Genomic DNA, 14634 nt, shown 5'->3' on the forward strand with positions numbered 1-14634 from the left:
CACCCTCCACCTCTGGCAACACACATTCTACTTTCTGTCTGTGAATTTGACTGCTCTAGGTACTTTGTATGTGTGGAATCATACATTATTTTGCCTTTTGTGACTGCTTATGTCTCTTAGCATAATGCCTTCAAAGTTCATCCATATTGTAGCATGTCAGAATTTCCTTTCTTTTTAAGGCTAAATACTATATAACATACTGTGTTTACACATTTATCCATTAATGAACACTTGGGTTGCTTCCACCTTTTAGCTATTGTGAATAATGCTGCGATTGAACATTAATTTACAAGTATCTCTTTGGGTTTCTGCTTTCATTTTTGGGAGGTACATGCCCAGAAGTGAAACTGCTGGATCATATGATATGTTTTTAATTTTTTTTTTTTTTATTGAGATGGAGTCTTGCTTTGTCACCCAGGCTGGAGTGCAGTGGCATTATCTCGGCTCACTGCAAGCTCTGTCTCCCGGGTTCACACCATTCTCCTGCCTCAGCCTCCGGAGTAGCTGAGACTACAGGTGCCTGCCACCACGCCCGGCTAATTTTTTGTATTTTTAGTAGAGACAGGGTTTCACAGTGTTAGCCAGGATGGTCTCAATCTCCTGACCTCGTGATCTGCCGCCTCGGCCTCCCAAAGAGCTGGGATTACAGGAGTGAGCCACTGCACCCGGCCCTATGTTTTTAATTTTTTGAGGAAACATCGTATTGTTTTCTACAGAGGCTATGCCATTCTACATTCCCACCAGCAGAGCACAAGGGCTCCAATTTCTCCACATTCTCGACAAAACTTATTTTCTGTTTTTAATAATAGCCATCCTAATGAATATGAAGTGCTATCTCATGGTGGCTTTGATTTGCAGTTCCCTAATGACTAGAGATTCTGAACATCTTTTCATGTACTTATTGGCCATCTGTATACTTACTTTGGAGAAATGTCTATTGGAGTCCATTTTTTTTTTTTTTTTTTTTGAGACAAGGTTTTACTCTGTCACCCAAGCTGGAGTGCAGTCGTGTGATCACAGCTCACTGCAGCCTACAACTCCTGGGTTCAAGTGATCCTCCTGCCTCAATCTCTGTTGCCCCTGCTGGTCTCCAACTCCTGGGCTCAAGCGATCCTCTTGCCTTGGCTTCCCAAAGTGCTGGGATTGCAGGTGTGAGGCACTGAGGCTGATCCTTTTCCCACTTTTTAATTGTTTTTGTTGTTCTAGTTACTGTTGATCTGTAGGATTTCTTTATATATGCTAGACCTTAACCCCTTATCAGATACACAATTTGTAGATATTTTCTTTCATTACATGGATTACCTTTTGTTGATTATTGTCCTGTTTTTGCACAAAAGTTTTCAATTTTGAAGTAGCCCAATTTATTTATTTTTTATTTTGTTGCCTTTGCCTCTGGTGTCATACCTGACAGTTTCTTAATAAGTTAAACATACACTTAGCACAGGAGCCATCGTTTCACTCTTAAGTTTTTGTTTTTGTTTTTGATTTTTTTGAGACAGAGTTTCACTCCTATTGCCCAGGTTGGAGTGCAATGGTGCAATCTTAGCTCACTGCAACCTCTGCCTCCTGGGTTCAAGCAATTCTCCTGCCTCAGCCTCCCGAGTAGCTGGGATTACAGGCGCCCACCACCATGCCCGGCTAATTTTTGTATTTTTAGTAGAGATGGGGTTTCACCATGTTGGCCAGGCTGGTCTCAAACTCCTGACCTTAAGTGATCCACCTTCCTCAGCTTCCCAAAGTTCTGGAACTACAGGCATGAGCCACCATGCCTGGCCAACTCCTACGTATTTACATGAGATAAATGAAAGCATACATTATAAAAAGACTTACATACAAATGTTCATAGAATTTTTATTTTTAATAGCCAAAAAACTAGAAAAAAACCCAAATGTCTATAAATAAGTAAATGGGTAAGTGAACTGTGGTGTAGCTATACAATGAAATACTACTCAGTAATAAAAAGGAATGAATATGTTGCAACATGAATAAATCTCAAAATAGTTATGCCGTGTGAAGAAGTCAGGCAAAATACAGTATATATCGCATGATTCCATTTATATAAATTTCAATGAAATCTACTCCAATGTATAATGACCAAAAGCAGATCAGTGATTCCCTTGAATTGGCCTAAGGAGGTGGTATGAAGGGGGTGGTACACAAGAGGGAGGAAGATGTAGGAAAGGGTGGAGTGGAGGGATTACAAGGGGCATGAGGAAACTTTTTGCAGTGGCGGATCTTCTCATTATTTTGACTGTGGTTGTGGTTTCTTGGGTGCACACAGATGCCCCAGATCATCAAATTGTATACTTTTATGCCAATTAATAAAACTGTTAAAAATCATATACATAGATCAGCCTTTCAGAGATCCCTCCCCATTCCTCCTCTTCAAACTCCAATTCCATTATTTACTATGGATAACATTTTAAATTTCATCCTATTGCAACTTGTTTATTTATTTTTTATTATTGTTATTTTTTGAGATGCAGTCTCACTCTGTCACCCAGGTTGGAGTGCAGTGGCACGATCTCAGCTCACTGCAACCTCCGCCTTCCAGGTTCAAGTAATTCTCCTGCCTCAGCCTCCCAGGTAGCTGGGATTACAGGCAGGCACCACCATGCCAGGCTAATTTTTGTTTTTTTTTTCCAGTAGAGATGGGGTTTCACCATGTTGGCCAGGTTGGTCTTGAACTCCCGACTTCAAGTGATCAGCCCACCTCGGCCTCCCAAAGTGCTGGATTACAGGCATGAACCACTGCACCTGGCCACAACTCATTTATTTATTCATTCCACAACTATTTACTGAATTCTGGCAAACAATGCACCAGGCTAATGTACTATGTGGAAAACAATAACCCCAAGAAATGTAAAGTAGAGAAGGAAAAATGATCAGGTACACATTAGCATAGTACTAGGTGCTAAAATTGTTAGAAGAGTGGCAAGTGCTAAGACTTCAGAAATGGGAATCATTGCTGCTGCAATGACCTTGCTTGTTTGGCTGAAAAGATTCCAGAGAACAAGGAGAAGAGAAAGCATCCCAAGCAGAGTGAATAATTAGAAAAGGCTTGGAAGTGGGAAAGCGAATATGGCTAACTGCTGGTGGTTCAATTTGGTGTATGTGAAATGAGGGACATGGCTATCGAACAGCATTTTCCAAGCCAATTTCTGCAGTACACTAGAGCCACAAGACATTAATGTACATTCCATCAAGGAGGGTTATTGACAGAGGTGATCAAATGAGTTGGTAAACACAAATATCGGTTCCACAAAAGGAGGATTCTGTGATCAAATAAATGGGTAAACATGGACAAGTTTCTTTAATTCAGGTCTTCTCAAAACTTTAATACCTTGTGAATATCCCAGAGTGGGTATAGTATACACCACTTTTTCAATCTTTTTTTGACCATGAGATTATCTTTTTTCTTGAGCACCTATTAAATCTTATGGAAACAGCACTTTTAAAACAGTTTGGGAAACCCTGAGCTAGGGGAAAAGTAAAACGCTGGATTTCAGGCTAAGAAGGCATTAATTCATTTCAGGCTAAGAGTTTGATTGACTGTTTTCCTCATAAAGCATTATAGCACAAAAATATGAAAAAGAGAAAGAAGGAATCAGCCAAAGGTCAAACTGTGAGAATGCTAGAGAGGCTGATCTACAATGCAGGTAGTGTTCTCATTCCTGGGTACCTCTTAAAAATGTTAAAGGTCAGGCGGGTGTGGTGGCTCACGCCTGTAATCCCAGCAGCACTTTGGGAGGTCGAGGCATGCAGATCACGAGGTCAGGAGTTCGAGACCACCCTGGCCAACACAGTGAAAGCCCATCTCTACTAAAAATACAAAAATTAGCCCAGTGTGGTGGCACGCACCTGTAGTCCCAGCTACTCTGGAGGCTGAGGCAGGAGAATCGCTTGAACCAGGGAGGCAGAGGTTGCAATGAGCCGAGACTGTGCCATTGCACTCCAGTCTGGGTAATAGAGTGAGACTCTGTCTCAAAAAAAATAAATAAATAATAAAATAAAATAAAATAAAAAAAAAATAAATAAAAATAAATAAAAATGTTAAAGGTCAATACTTCAGGTTTAACATGAAAGCTTTGCCTATACCCTGTTGTACAGAGACACAGTGCTATTTGAGATCCCAAGATGTTGGCTAACTTTTTTCTAATAACTTCCTGCCTTATGCTTCCTCATCTGTTCAACCCCACCGGCTGATAAGATGACCATTTCAACAGGTGCTGCTGTCTAGAGAAGAGCAGTAGCCAGAGATGGAGAATCTGAGATTCAAGAAACTGTGCTGTCCCAACTACCCATGTGATTTGGGCAATACCAACTAATATATACATAACACTTTATACTTTCACATATTTTATCTCATGTGGCCCTTACAACCATGTAAGGTACAGAGGGTAGGTATTATCATCCCCATTTTATAAATAAAGATGATGAAATGAAGCTAAATCAGTTGCACATCACACAGCCAGAATTAGGACCCTGGTCTTCTCATAATTTGGTGGTTTCCCATGACAGGTGGTTTCCCTGCCTTTCACTGACCACAGTCTATAGCAGTGGGAAGCAAATGTTGTTGCTTTGGAAACTCAAGCCTGCATTTTAAAAAGTGACCATACATTTTTATATACAGGAATGCAACATTTTCAATAGATTTAACTATATTTTCTTATCTTCCATTTAGGGGAGTCAGAAAAGAAAGTTTAAAGATGAAATAAGTAAGATGCCCTGCAGTATTTATTATTCTGGGCCTCTGAACCTAGTGTTAAACTTCAAAATGGATTTAACTTTTCTTTTTTGGCTTAACTGTAAAAAGTGGTTTGTCTCATGCTGCCTCTTAATATTGCATCCTTAAAAGAGAGGTTATATTTATTCTGAGCGCTCATAAGCTCATCTAACTTGTATATACTTTTTTTTTTTTTTTTTTGGCCAGTTTAAAAAAATTGAGCCATCATTTTAAAATTAGGAGTTACATAAAGATGTAGATTTTGGGGTTTCTGACTTCTTGTGAAAACTCAGAACACTTGTCAACACTAGATCTGTGTCACCACAGGCAGTAATCAGCCAGGGAAGGGGGTAGCTGCCCCTGGAGGCAAGGATACTTTCCTGTTGCCACCAATCCCTATTGGCTACCGGACATGAAGGCAGCAAAGTCATTCCCATTTGTCATTGTTCTTGTGTCTTATTGTAGGAAAGTAGGTCTCTGTATCCATTTTCTCTCTTTCAAAGTGAAAGGCCAACAGAGAAGGATATAATTTTCCTGGCCAACATCACTCATTTTCTGTATTTCATCTAATCTAAAGCACCACTGATTATAAGATGCTACCTTTTTTATACACCATTTGACTTGCAATTGTAATGTTCATTCTAATTTCAGAGATGTTCAAATGCCAAAAAAAAAAAAAAAAAAAAGTACGTCTCTGAATCAACGAAAGGAGGAGGTATGTTACCTGTCTGGCTTCAAGAGGCATTTGAGTCTGTGGCCTTACTTTAAATGTGTGTGTTTCAATGTATGTGGCATCATACAGTAACATCCTCAACATAAAAACATACTTCTCAGGCTGGGCACGGGGCTTACGCCTGTAATCCCAGCACTTTGAGAGGCTGAGGCGGGCAGATCACCTGAGGTCGGGAGTTCGAGACCAGCCTGACCAACATGGAGAAACCCTGTCTCTACTAATAATGCAAAAAATTAGCCAGGTGTGGTGGCACACACCTGTAATCCCAGCTACTCGGAGGCTGAGGCACGAGAATCTCTTGAACCCAGGAGGCAGAGGTTGCAGTGAGCTGAGACTGCACCACTGCATTCCACTCTGGGCAACAAGAGCGAAACTGTCTCAAACAGACAAACAAACAAAAAACATGCTTCTGAGTTCACTTACTTTGAGTTACATGCTTATCATCAGTCACTTTTCTTTTCTTTGTAGCTATAGCTGGGGCTTAAAATTTCATCACACATCAGCCCAGGTCCCACAAACCACCCTCTTCCTGCCAGGTGTGGGTTCAGCTTTCTAGGCCTCTGAATCACAACTGCCAGGGAGACCTACTCAGTCAACTGATACTGTTTCTTCTACCAGACCTGCCCAGTAGAATGTTAAAGCACATAATCAGCCCCAGATCAAGGTGTTAGGAAGAAGAGGTCTGAAGTGGAGTCTCAGTCTTCCATTTCCAAGTGGTGATATTCAAAATAATAACTGAAATAGCAGGAGGGCCAACCAATCTATACAGGTGCCAACGAGGCTGGAGCTGGGTTTTGAAGGTCCCCTGCTATTCTGGGTGTGAACCTTTGGATGCTGACTTGTGGAGAGACGTAGGGGAGCCTGAGGAAGGGGCAGGGGCCCTCAAGGCAGTGGCTTTTAGGAAATAAAAAACCTTATCAATCAGGCATGGTGGCTCATGCTTGTAATACCAGTACTGTGGGAGGCTGAGGCAGGTGTACGGCTTGAGCCGAGGAGTTCAAGGCCAGGCTGGGCAACATGTCAAAACCCTGTCTCCACTAAAATTACAAAAATCAGCTGGGTGTGGTGGCGCTCGGCTCCTCCAGCTACTCGGGAGGCTGAGTGGGGAGGATTGCTTGAGCCCAGGAGGCAGAGGCTGCAGTGAGCTGAGATCACACCACCGTACTCCAGCCTGGGTGACAGAGCAAGACCCTGTTTCAGAAAAAAAAAAAAAAAAGCCATTATGACTAGTTTCTTAACTAGCGTATGCTAGTGTACGCTAGTGTACACTAGTTAAGAAGCAACCTTACCCACATGCAAGCTAAGGCACTGGAAAAACACCCTAAAAAGATAAAAAATACTGAAACCAAATAACAGAAAAATAGAAAATCTGAATAGATCTATAACAAGTAAAAATTTTAAAATAGTAATTAAAAATATTTATACCAAGTTAAGCCCGGGCTCAGATGGCATCAGTGATGAATTCTACTAAACTTTACTAAACTTTTAAAGAAGAAACAACATGAGTATTTCGTAAACTCTATCAGAAAATAGAGAAGGAAACTCTTTCCAACTTGTTCTATGAGGTATTACCCTGATATCAAAGCCAGACAAAGACATCACAAGAAAATAACAAATGAATATCCCTCGTGAACATGGACACAAAACTCCTCAACAAAATATTGGCAAACCAAATCTAGCAACAAATGCAAAGGATAATACATTATGATCAAGGTGGGGGTTATCCTAGGAATGGAAGGTTGGTTTAACATCTGAAATCATTAATATAATACACTATGTAATAGAATATGGTCACAAACCATCTGATCATCTTGATAGACGCAGAAAACACATTTGGCAAAATCCATATCCAATCATGATTAAAAAAACTTCCCCAACCTGATAAAAGGCTAATAAAAGCCTGATTTTACAAATCAAAATGGCTTAAAGACTTAAATGTAAGAGCTGAAATTATGAAATTACCAAAAGAAAACACTGAGGAAACTCTCTGGGACAGTGGTCTGGGCAAAGACTTCTTAAGAAAGATCTCAAAAGCACAGGCAACCAAAACAAAAATGGACAAATGGGATCACATCAAATAAAAAAGCTGCTGTATAGCAAAGGAAACAATCAAAGTGAAGAGACAACCCACAGAATGGGAGAAAATATTTGCAAACTACCCATCTGACAAGGGATTAATAACCAGAATATATAAGGAGCTCAAACAAAACCCAACAGGAAAAAAAATCTAATAATCTGATTAAAAAGTGAGCAAAAGATCTGAATAGACACTTCTCAAAAGACATGCAAATGACCAACAAGTATATAAAAAAATACTCAACATCACTGATCAGCACAGAAAGGCAAATCAAACTACAATGAGGTCACCTCACCCCACCTTAGATGGCTTTTATTAAAAAGGTAGTAATGGATGCTGGTGAGGATGTGGAGAAAGGGGGACACTCATATACTGTTGGTGGGAATGCAAGTTATTGCAATTACTATGGAGAATAGTATGGAAGTTCCTCAAAAAGCTAAAAACAGAAGAAGTACCATATGATCCAGCAATCCCACTGCTCCATATAGATCCTTTCCGCACTCCCATGTATACTGCAGCACTATTCACAACAGTCGAGATTTGGAATCAGCCTAAATGTTCATCAACACATGAATGGATAAAAAAATGTGGTAGACATACACACAAAACAGAATGAAATCCTGTCCTTTACAACAACATGGATGAAACTGAAGGATATTATACTAAGCGAAATAAACCAGGCAGAAAGACAAATTTTGCATGTTCTCATTCATTGATGAGAGCAAAAAATTAAAACAACTGAACGCATGAAGACAGAGAGTAGAATGATGATTACCGGAGGCTGGGAAGGGTATTGGGGTGGGAGGCAAAAGTGGGGATAGTTAATGGGTACAAAACATAGTTAGACAGAATGAATAAGATCTAGTACTTGATATCACAACAGGGTGACTACAGTCAACACTAAGTTATTGTATATTTCAAAATAACTAAAAGAGTAGAATTGGAATCATTCTAACACAAAGAAATGGTAAGTGTTTGAGGAGACAGATACCCAATTACTCTGATGTGATTATTATACATTGTATGCCTGCATCAAAACATCACATGTATCTCATAAATATATACACCTACTACTATGTACTCACAAAAATTAAAAATTACAAAACAAAACCAAAAAAACCTGATTTACAAAAACCTAAAGCTAATATCATACTTAACGGAGCATGTTTGAATGTTTTCCCTTTAAGATTGGAAACAAGGCAAGAGCGATTGCTCTTACCACCTGTAGTTAAGGTTGTAATGGATATTACAGTCAGAGCAATAGGCAAGAACAATAAATTAAGGCATGCAGATTAGAAAGGGAAAAATAAAACATTATTATCGGATGACATGACCCTCTATGTAGAAAATCCTAAGGATTCCACAATAAATAAACAACCCCCCCCCAACCCCATTAGAACGACTAAAGTTTGGCAAGGCCATGAGATACAAAATAAATAAATAAAATTGTATTTTTATATGTCAGCAATAAATAATCATAAAATAAAATTAAGAAAACATTTTGATTCAAAATAGGATAAAAGAGCATAAAATATGTAGGAATAAATTTAACAAAAGAAATACAAGACTTGTACAATGAAAATCATACATTATCAAAAGAACTTAAAGATCTAAATACATGGAGAGACATTCCATGTTCATGGATTAGAAGCCTCAATACTAAGATAGAATACTCCTCAAATTGATGTATAGACTTAATGTAATATCCATCAAAATCTCAGCTGTCTGTTTTTTTGCAGAAATTAACAAGTTGATCCTTATGGATCAATTAAGATGGAAATACAAGACCAAGAATAAATAAAACAATCTTGAAAAAGAAGAATAAAGTTGGAGGACTCACACTTCCCATTTTAAAAATTTACTATAAAACTACAGTAAAAGTAATCAAAAGTGTTGTACTTATAAATTTTCAGTTATAAGGTAAATAAGTTCTAGAGATATACAGCATGGTAACTATAGAAAATAACTGAAATTTGTTAAGATCTTAGGTGTTCTTATCACACACACAAAAATGGTAATTATGTCAGGTGATGAATGTGTGAGCTAGCTTTATTGTGGGAATCATTACAAAAGGTATACTTATATCAAAATACCATGATGTTTACCTCAAATGTATATAATTTTTAGTTTGTCAATCATATTTCAATAAAGCTGGGGAAAAGCCCTCCCCAAAACAACGTGGTGGTACTGGCATAAGAAACGACATATAGAGGCCGGGTGCGGTGGCTCATGCCTGTAATCCCAGCACTTTGGGAGGCCGAGGTGGGCAGATTACTTGAGGTCGGGAGTTCGAGACCAGACTGGCCAACATGGCAAAACCCCATCTCTACTAGAAATACAAAAAATTTACAGGTGGTGACGAGTACCTGTAATTTCAGCTACTTGAGAGGCTGAGGCAGGAGAATCGCTTGAACCTGGGAGGCGGAGGTTGCAGTGAGCCAAGATTGCACCACTATACTCCAGCCTGGGTGACAGAGCGAGACTCCGTCTCCAAAAAAAAAAAAAAAAAAAAAAAGAATTGACATATAGAAAAATGGGATAGTGGCGAGAGTCCAAAAATAAACTCGTATATATGTGAATTATTTTTTAACAAGGGTGCCAAGATAGTTCAATGGGAAGAGAACAGTCTTTTCAAGAAACAGTGCTGGAATAACTGGATAGACACATGCAAATGAATAAAGTTGGATCTCTACACCTCATACCAAATATAAAAATTAACTCCAATGGAGTAAAGATTTAACAGTAAGAGGTAAAACTATAAACCTCATTGCAAACATAGGAGTAAATCTTCATGAACTTTTTTTTTTTTTTTTTGAGATGTACTCTCACTCTGTCGCTTAGGCTGGAGTGGAGGTGATCCACCCGACTTGGCCTCCCAAAATACTGGGATTACAGGTGTGAGTCATAGGACCTGGCCTGTTAGGCAAATACTTCTGAGATACGACACCAAAAGCACAAGTGATAAAAGAGAAAAAAAACCATAAATTAGATTTCATCAAATTCAAACCTTTACTGCTTCAAAAGATACTATTATTGAAGTTAAAAGACAAACCACAGAATGGGAGACAAGATTTGTAAATCATTAATCTGATAAAAGACTTTAACCACAATATATAAAGAACAATTAAAAATCAGTAACATGGGACTGGGTGCGGTGGCTCACGCCTGTAATCCCAGCACTTTGGGAGGCTGAGGTGGGCAAATCATGACGTCAAGAGTTCAACACCAGCCTGGCCAACATGCTGAAACCCTGTCTCTACTAAAAATACAAAAAATTAGCTGGGCATAGTGGCGGGCACCTGTAATCCCAGCTACTCGGGAGGCTGGGGCAGGAGAATTGCTTGAACCTGGGAGGCGGAGGTTGCAGTGAGCTGAGATCGAGCCACTGTACTCCAGCCTGGGTGACAGAGTAAGACTCTGTGACAAAAAAAAATTAGTAACATGGGCCGGCGCGGTGGCTCATGCCTGTAATCCCACCACTGTGGGAGGCCAAAGCGGGTGGATCACGAGGTCAGGAGTTCCAGACCAGCCTGGCCAACATGGTGAAACCCCATCTCTACTAAAAATACAAAAAAATTAGCCGGGCACGGTCATGGGCGCCTGTAATCCTAGCTACTTGGGAGGCTGAGGCAGGAGAATTGCTTGAAGCGGGAAGGCAGACATTGCAGTGGGCCGAGACCGGGCCACTCTGCACTCCAGCCTGAGGGACAGAGCAAGACTCGGTCTCAAAATAAATAAATAAATAAATCAGTAACAAGATGACAACCCAATTAAAAAAAAAGTAAAAATATTTGAAAGACATTTTACAAAAGAAGATCTATGGATAGTCAATAAGCACATGAAAAGATGCTTCGTATCATCAGTCATTAGGAAAATGCAAATGAAAGCTGTAATAAGATACCACTTAAAATCCAGCCAAATGAATAAGACAGATCATAAGGAGTGTTGGTGAGGATGTGGACAAATTGGAGCCCTCATACACTCTGGTGGAAATGTAAAGTGGGAATTCACCTTGGAAAGCAGTTGTACAACACCTCAAAAAGTTACACATACAGAGTTACCATATGACAGTAATTCCACTCATAGATACACACCCAGGAAAACTGAAAACACATGTTCATACAAAAACTTGTACCCATCTTCATAGCAGCATTATTCATAATAGCTAAATACTGTACTGTATTTACTGTAATACAATTACAATTAGTACAATTAAACACTATCATTAAATACTGGAAGAAATCCAAATGTCTGTTAACTGGTACTGTTAAATAAATAAAATGTGGTCTTGCCATCGAGTGGATTATTACCTAGCAACAAAAAGGAATGAAGTAATGAGACATACACAACATGGATGAACCTCAAAAACATTATGCTAAGTAAAAGAAACCAGATGCAAAGGATCACATATTGTGTAATTCCATTTACATGCCCAGAAAAGGTAAATTTATAGACAGAAAGTTTTTTAGTGAGTGGGGCTGGGGATAGGAAACCAGGACTTGCCTGCAAATGGGCACAAAGTATTTTTTTAGGAAGATGAAAATTTTCTGAAATTGGAATGTGGTGATGGTTGTACAACTCTATTATATTTTCTAAAACAATCATTGAGTTATATCCTTAAATGAACCTTATAATATATAAATTATACTTCATTAAAGCTGGTAAAAAATAGCTATGAAACCGCAATGCAGTTTCATGTGTAATTCTGGTTTTTATACATCTTATGACAAGACTTTTATAAAGATGGGGCAACCATGATTCCCCAAGACAATGTGGCAGAGGTCCCCAAAAATCTTAAGAAGTAAACTCAATGCTTTCGAAGACTACAAAGAAATGCATCAAAATTTATATTATTCAGCAATGATAAGGTAAATGTATTTGGGTAAGCAGCAGGGTTACTCATCTGTGTGCCAGTATTTACAGTATGAGGCCCCTTAGCTTCTGGTCTCTGTTCTTGTAGTCATCTTAAATTGCACTGTCAGTTTTATCGTCTTCAAATATTACTTTCATAAGGTGTGCCTTCTGTTCCAGACACAGGACCAAAACCCTTGATTTTGGGAATTCTAGCTTTTCATTTTTCTCATGCTGTTTTTATAAATTTTTAACCAAAGTTTCCAAATGAACCTTCTGCTGCAGTCAGAGCCAGCTCTTCCTCGGGCTGCACATACTTGCTAACAACTCACTCACTAGTAGGGATGCCACTTCCCTTCTTTCCTCTCTGAAATTCTGCCCATTGCTCAGGCCCAAATTGAGTCTTACCCATACTGTGAAGCCTTCTCTGAATAATTCATCTCACATTGAGCTGAGCTCCTGAAGTATCTGTGCTCTACAACAGTCATCTGGGCATTAAGAACTGTTCAGAAGTTTTAGTTTAAATGTTCTGAGCCTCATTTGTCCCTGTTCTTGAGGGGCTGGATTTTATTACTTTATATTCCCCTATATAGATTAACAGAAGCAACTCAAGAAATAGTTATTCATGTTTATCTATGTTTCCTTGATAAATTCTCTTTTATATTTGTTTTAATTTAAAATGCCATTTTTGAAAATACGATGCTAGATTTCTTTTTTGAGAATTTATCCTTACATGCTGATTCTGCTTCAGGTATCTATAGTATGTTTTATTTAGCCATTAGCAGATCTGTCCCTGGATTCCCTAATCCACAGATATACACAAAATTTGGGTTCAAGCAATTCTATTTTTCTCTTATATCTTTTAATAGATGTATTATCTATTATGCCAGGTATGACAATATACAAAAAAAAATTCATTTAAAAATTACAATATTACTAAATGTCCTTCTAAATCCACATTTAAGCAACAAAAACGAAGCACAGATTCTTAAAGTAGAAAATGATCTATAGTTAATCTTACTATCTTGCCTCCTTTACTTTTCAAAAATCCACTGATAATCTGGGCATGATGCTTTCAAACCTTACCCTAAAGAGAAAAATACTCTCGGAACACTTCTTCCTGCTATCTTTAAATTGTGCTTGTATTTTTCTCTGCTTTTCTTTTGACACTCAATCACTCCTTTAAAACTTGTAAAAACAACAACAACAACAACAGCAAAAACCAAAAACAAAACCGTAAAAGTTTCTGTAACTCTCCAATCTCCAACTATGTCGTAAAATCCTTTGCCGGTTTACCCAGTCTGCTGGGGAGGCTCACCGTTTCTTTTTCGAGCGAATGACACAGTTGTCTTGGCAGCGTGACTTGCCCTTTTGGTTCCTGCTTTATCAGTTTGGTGATTCTTTGTACAGATTGATAACCATGAAAGTCTAAAGTAGGGCAGTTCCGGAGCAGCTTTTTCCCGTAAAGCAAGGGGGTACCTCACAAAACTCCAGGCAAAAGAATGAATGATAGGGCACTCACCAATAGCGAGTGGAGAAGAGTATTTTGTCGAAGTTTGCAAACCAATCCTTGGGAGCCAGAGGTGGGAATTTTAAAATGAGGTCTTTTCCTTGGAATTTGCTTAAAGGGGTATCGCTGCCTGTTGCTATTGAAGTTTGTCAAAGAATGTAAAATCACCAGCTTAGAGAATTTTTTCCCCCTTCAAGAGAGACAAAACGTGCAAATTGATTCTCTGCAAATTGGGAGAACTTCTAAGAGTGGGGTCATAGGATACTCTCACATATAATCACTTGGTAACTTTTGTGTCAATTTGGGGAGGAGGTGAAAGTAATTTTAACATGATTCATTTTTCATGATCAAATATCAGATACGAAATTAATGCATTGAAAAACGGTATTCCCCTTTTTTAAAAAAAGAAATGAAAACTAAGAGGCTAACATTATTTTGAAAAAACTGTTCTATTGTTAATCTTCTTTCTTTTTTGGGGGGTGTACCTCTTCATATATTAGCAGCAAGTCTTATTATTTGGGTTGACCACAAAAGTATCTTTGTTTTTACACAAAATGTGGATTTCCTCATTTTAAGACCAGCAAAAAATTTGAGTGCCACGAATTCTTAGGTATTATGAAACTATCTTAGAAATACATGACATATACTGTGCTCTATACCTGAGTAGCTCTTGAAGACCAAATTTAACAGATAACTGATAAATATTTTATTATAACTCATACCTTGTTTTGAAACCA

General features: G+C 38.6%; 1 protein-coding gene across 3 annotated transcripts in view; it reads right to left on the reverse strand.

The window, feature by feature from the left end:
- Positions 1–14634, reverse strand: part of TTC23 (tetratricopeptide repeat domain 23) — a 116532-nt gene that overhangs the window by 101014 nt on the left and 884 nt on the right. The window contains exons 2-4 of one of the 3 annotated variants that reach the window (XM_025392972.1): positions 13706–14087; positions 9903–10024; positions 5883–6079 (exon numbers count right to left, since the gene is read on the reverse strand). The gene's annotated coding sequence lies outside the window, so the exon portion shown is untranslated. The remainder of the gene's footprint in view (positions 1–5882; positions 6080–9902; positions 10025–13705; positions 14088–14634) is intronic. The other 2 variants (XM_025392973.1, XM_025392971.1) reach the window with 2 other exon arrangements.

This window comes from Theropithecus gelada, chromosome 7b (genome assembly GCF_003255815.1).
Source record: "Theropithecus gelada isolate Dixy chromosome 7b, Tgel_1.0, whole genome shotgun sequence".
Classification (NCBI taxonomy): domain Eukaryota; kingdom Metazoa; phylum Chordata; class Mammalia; order Primates; family Cercopithecidae; genus Theropithecus; species Theropithecus gelada.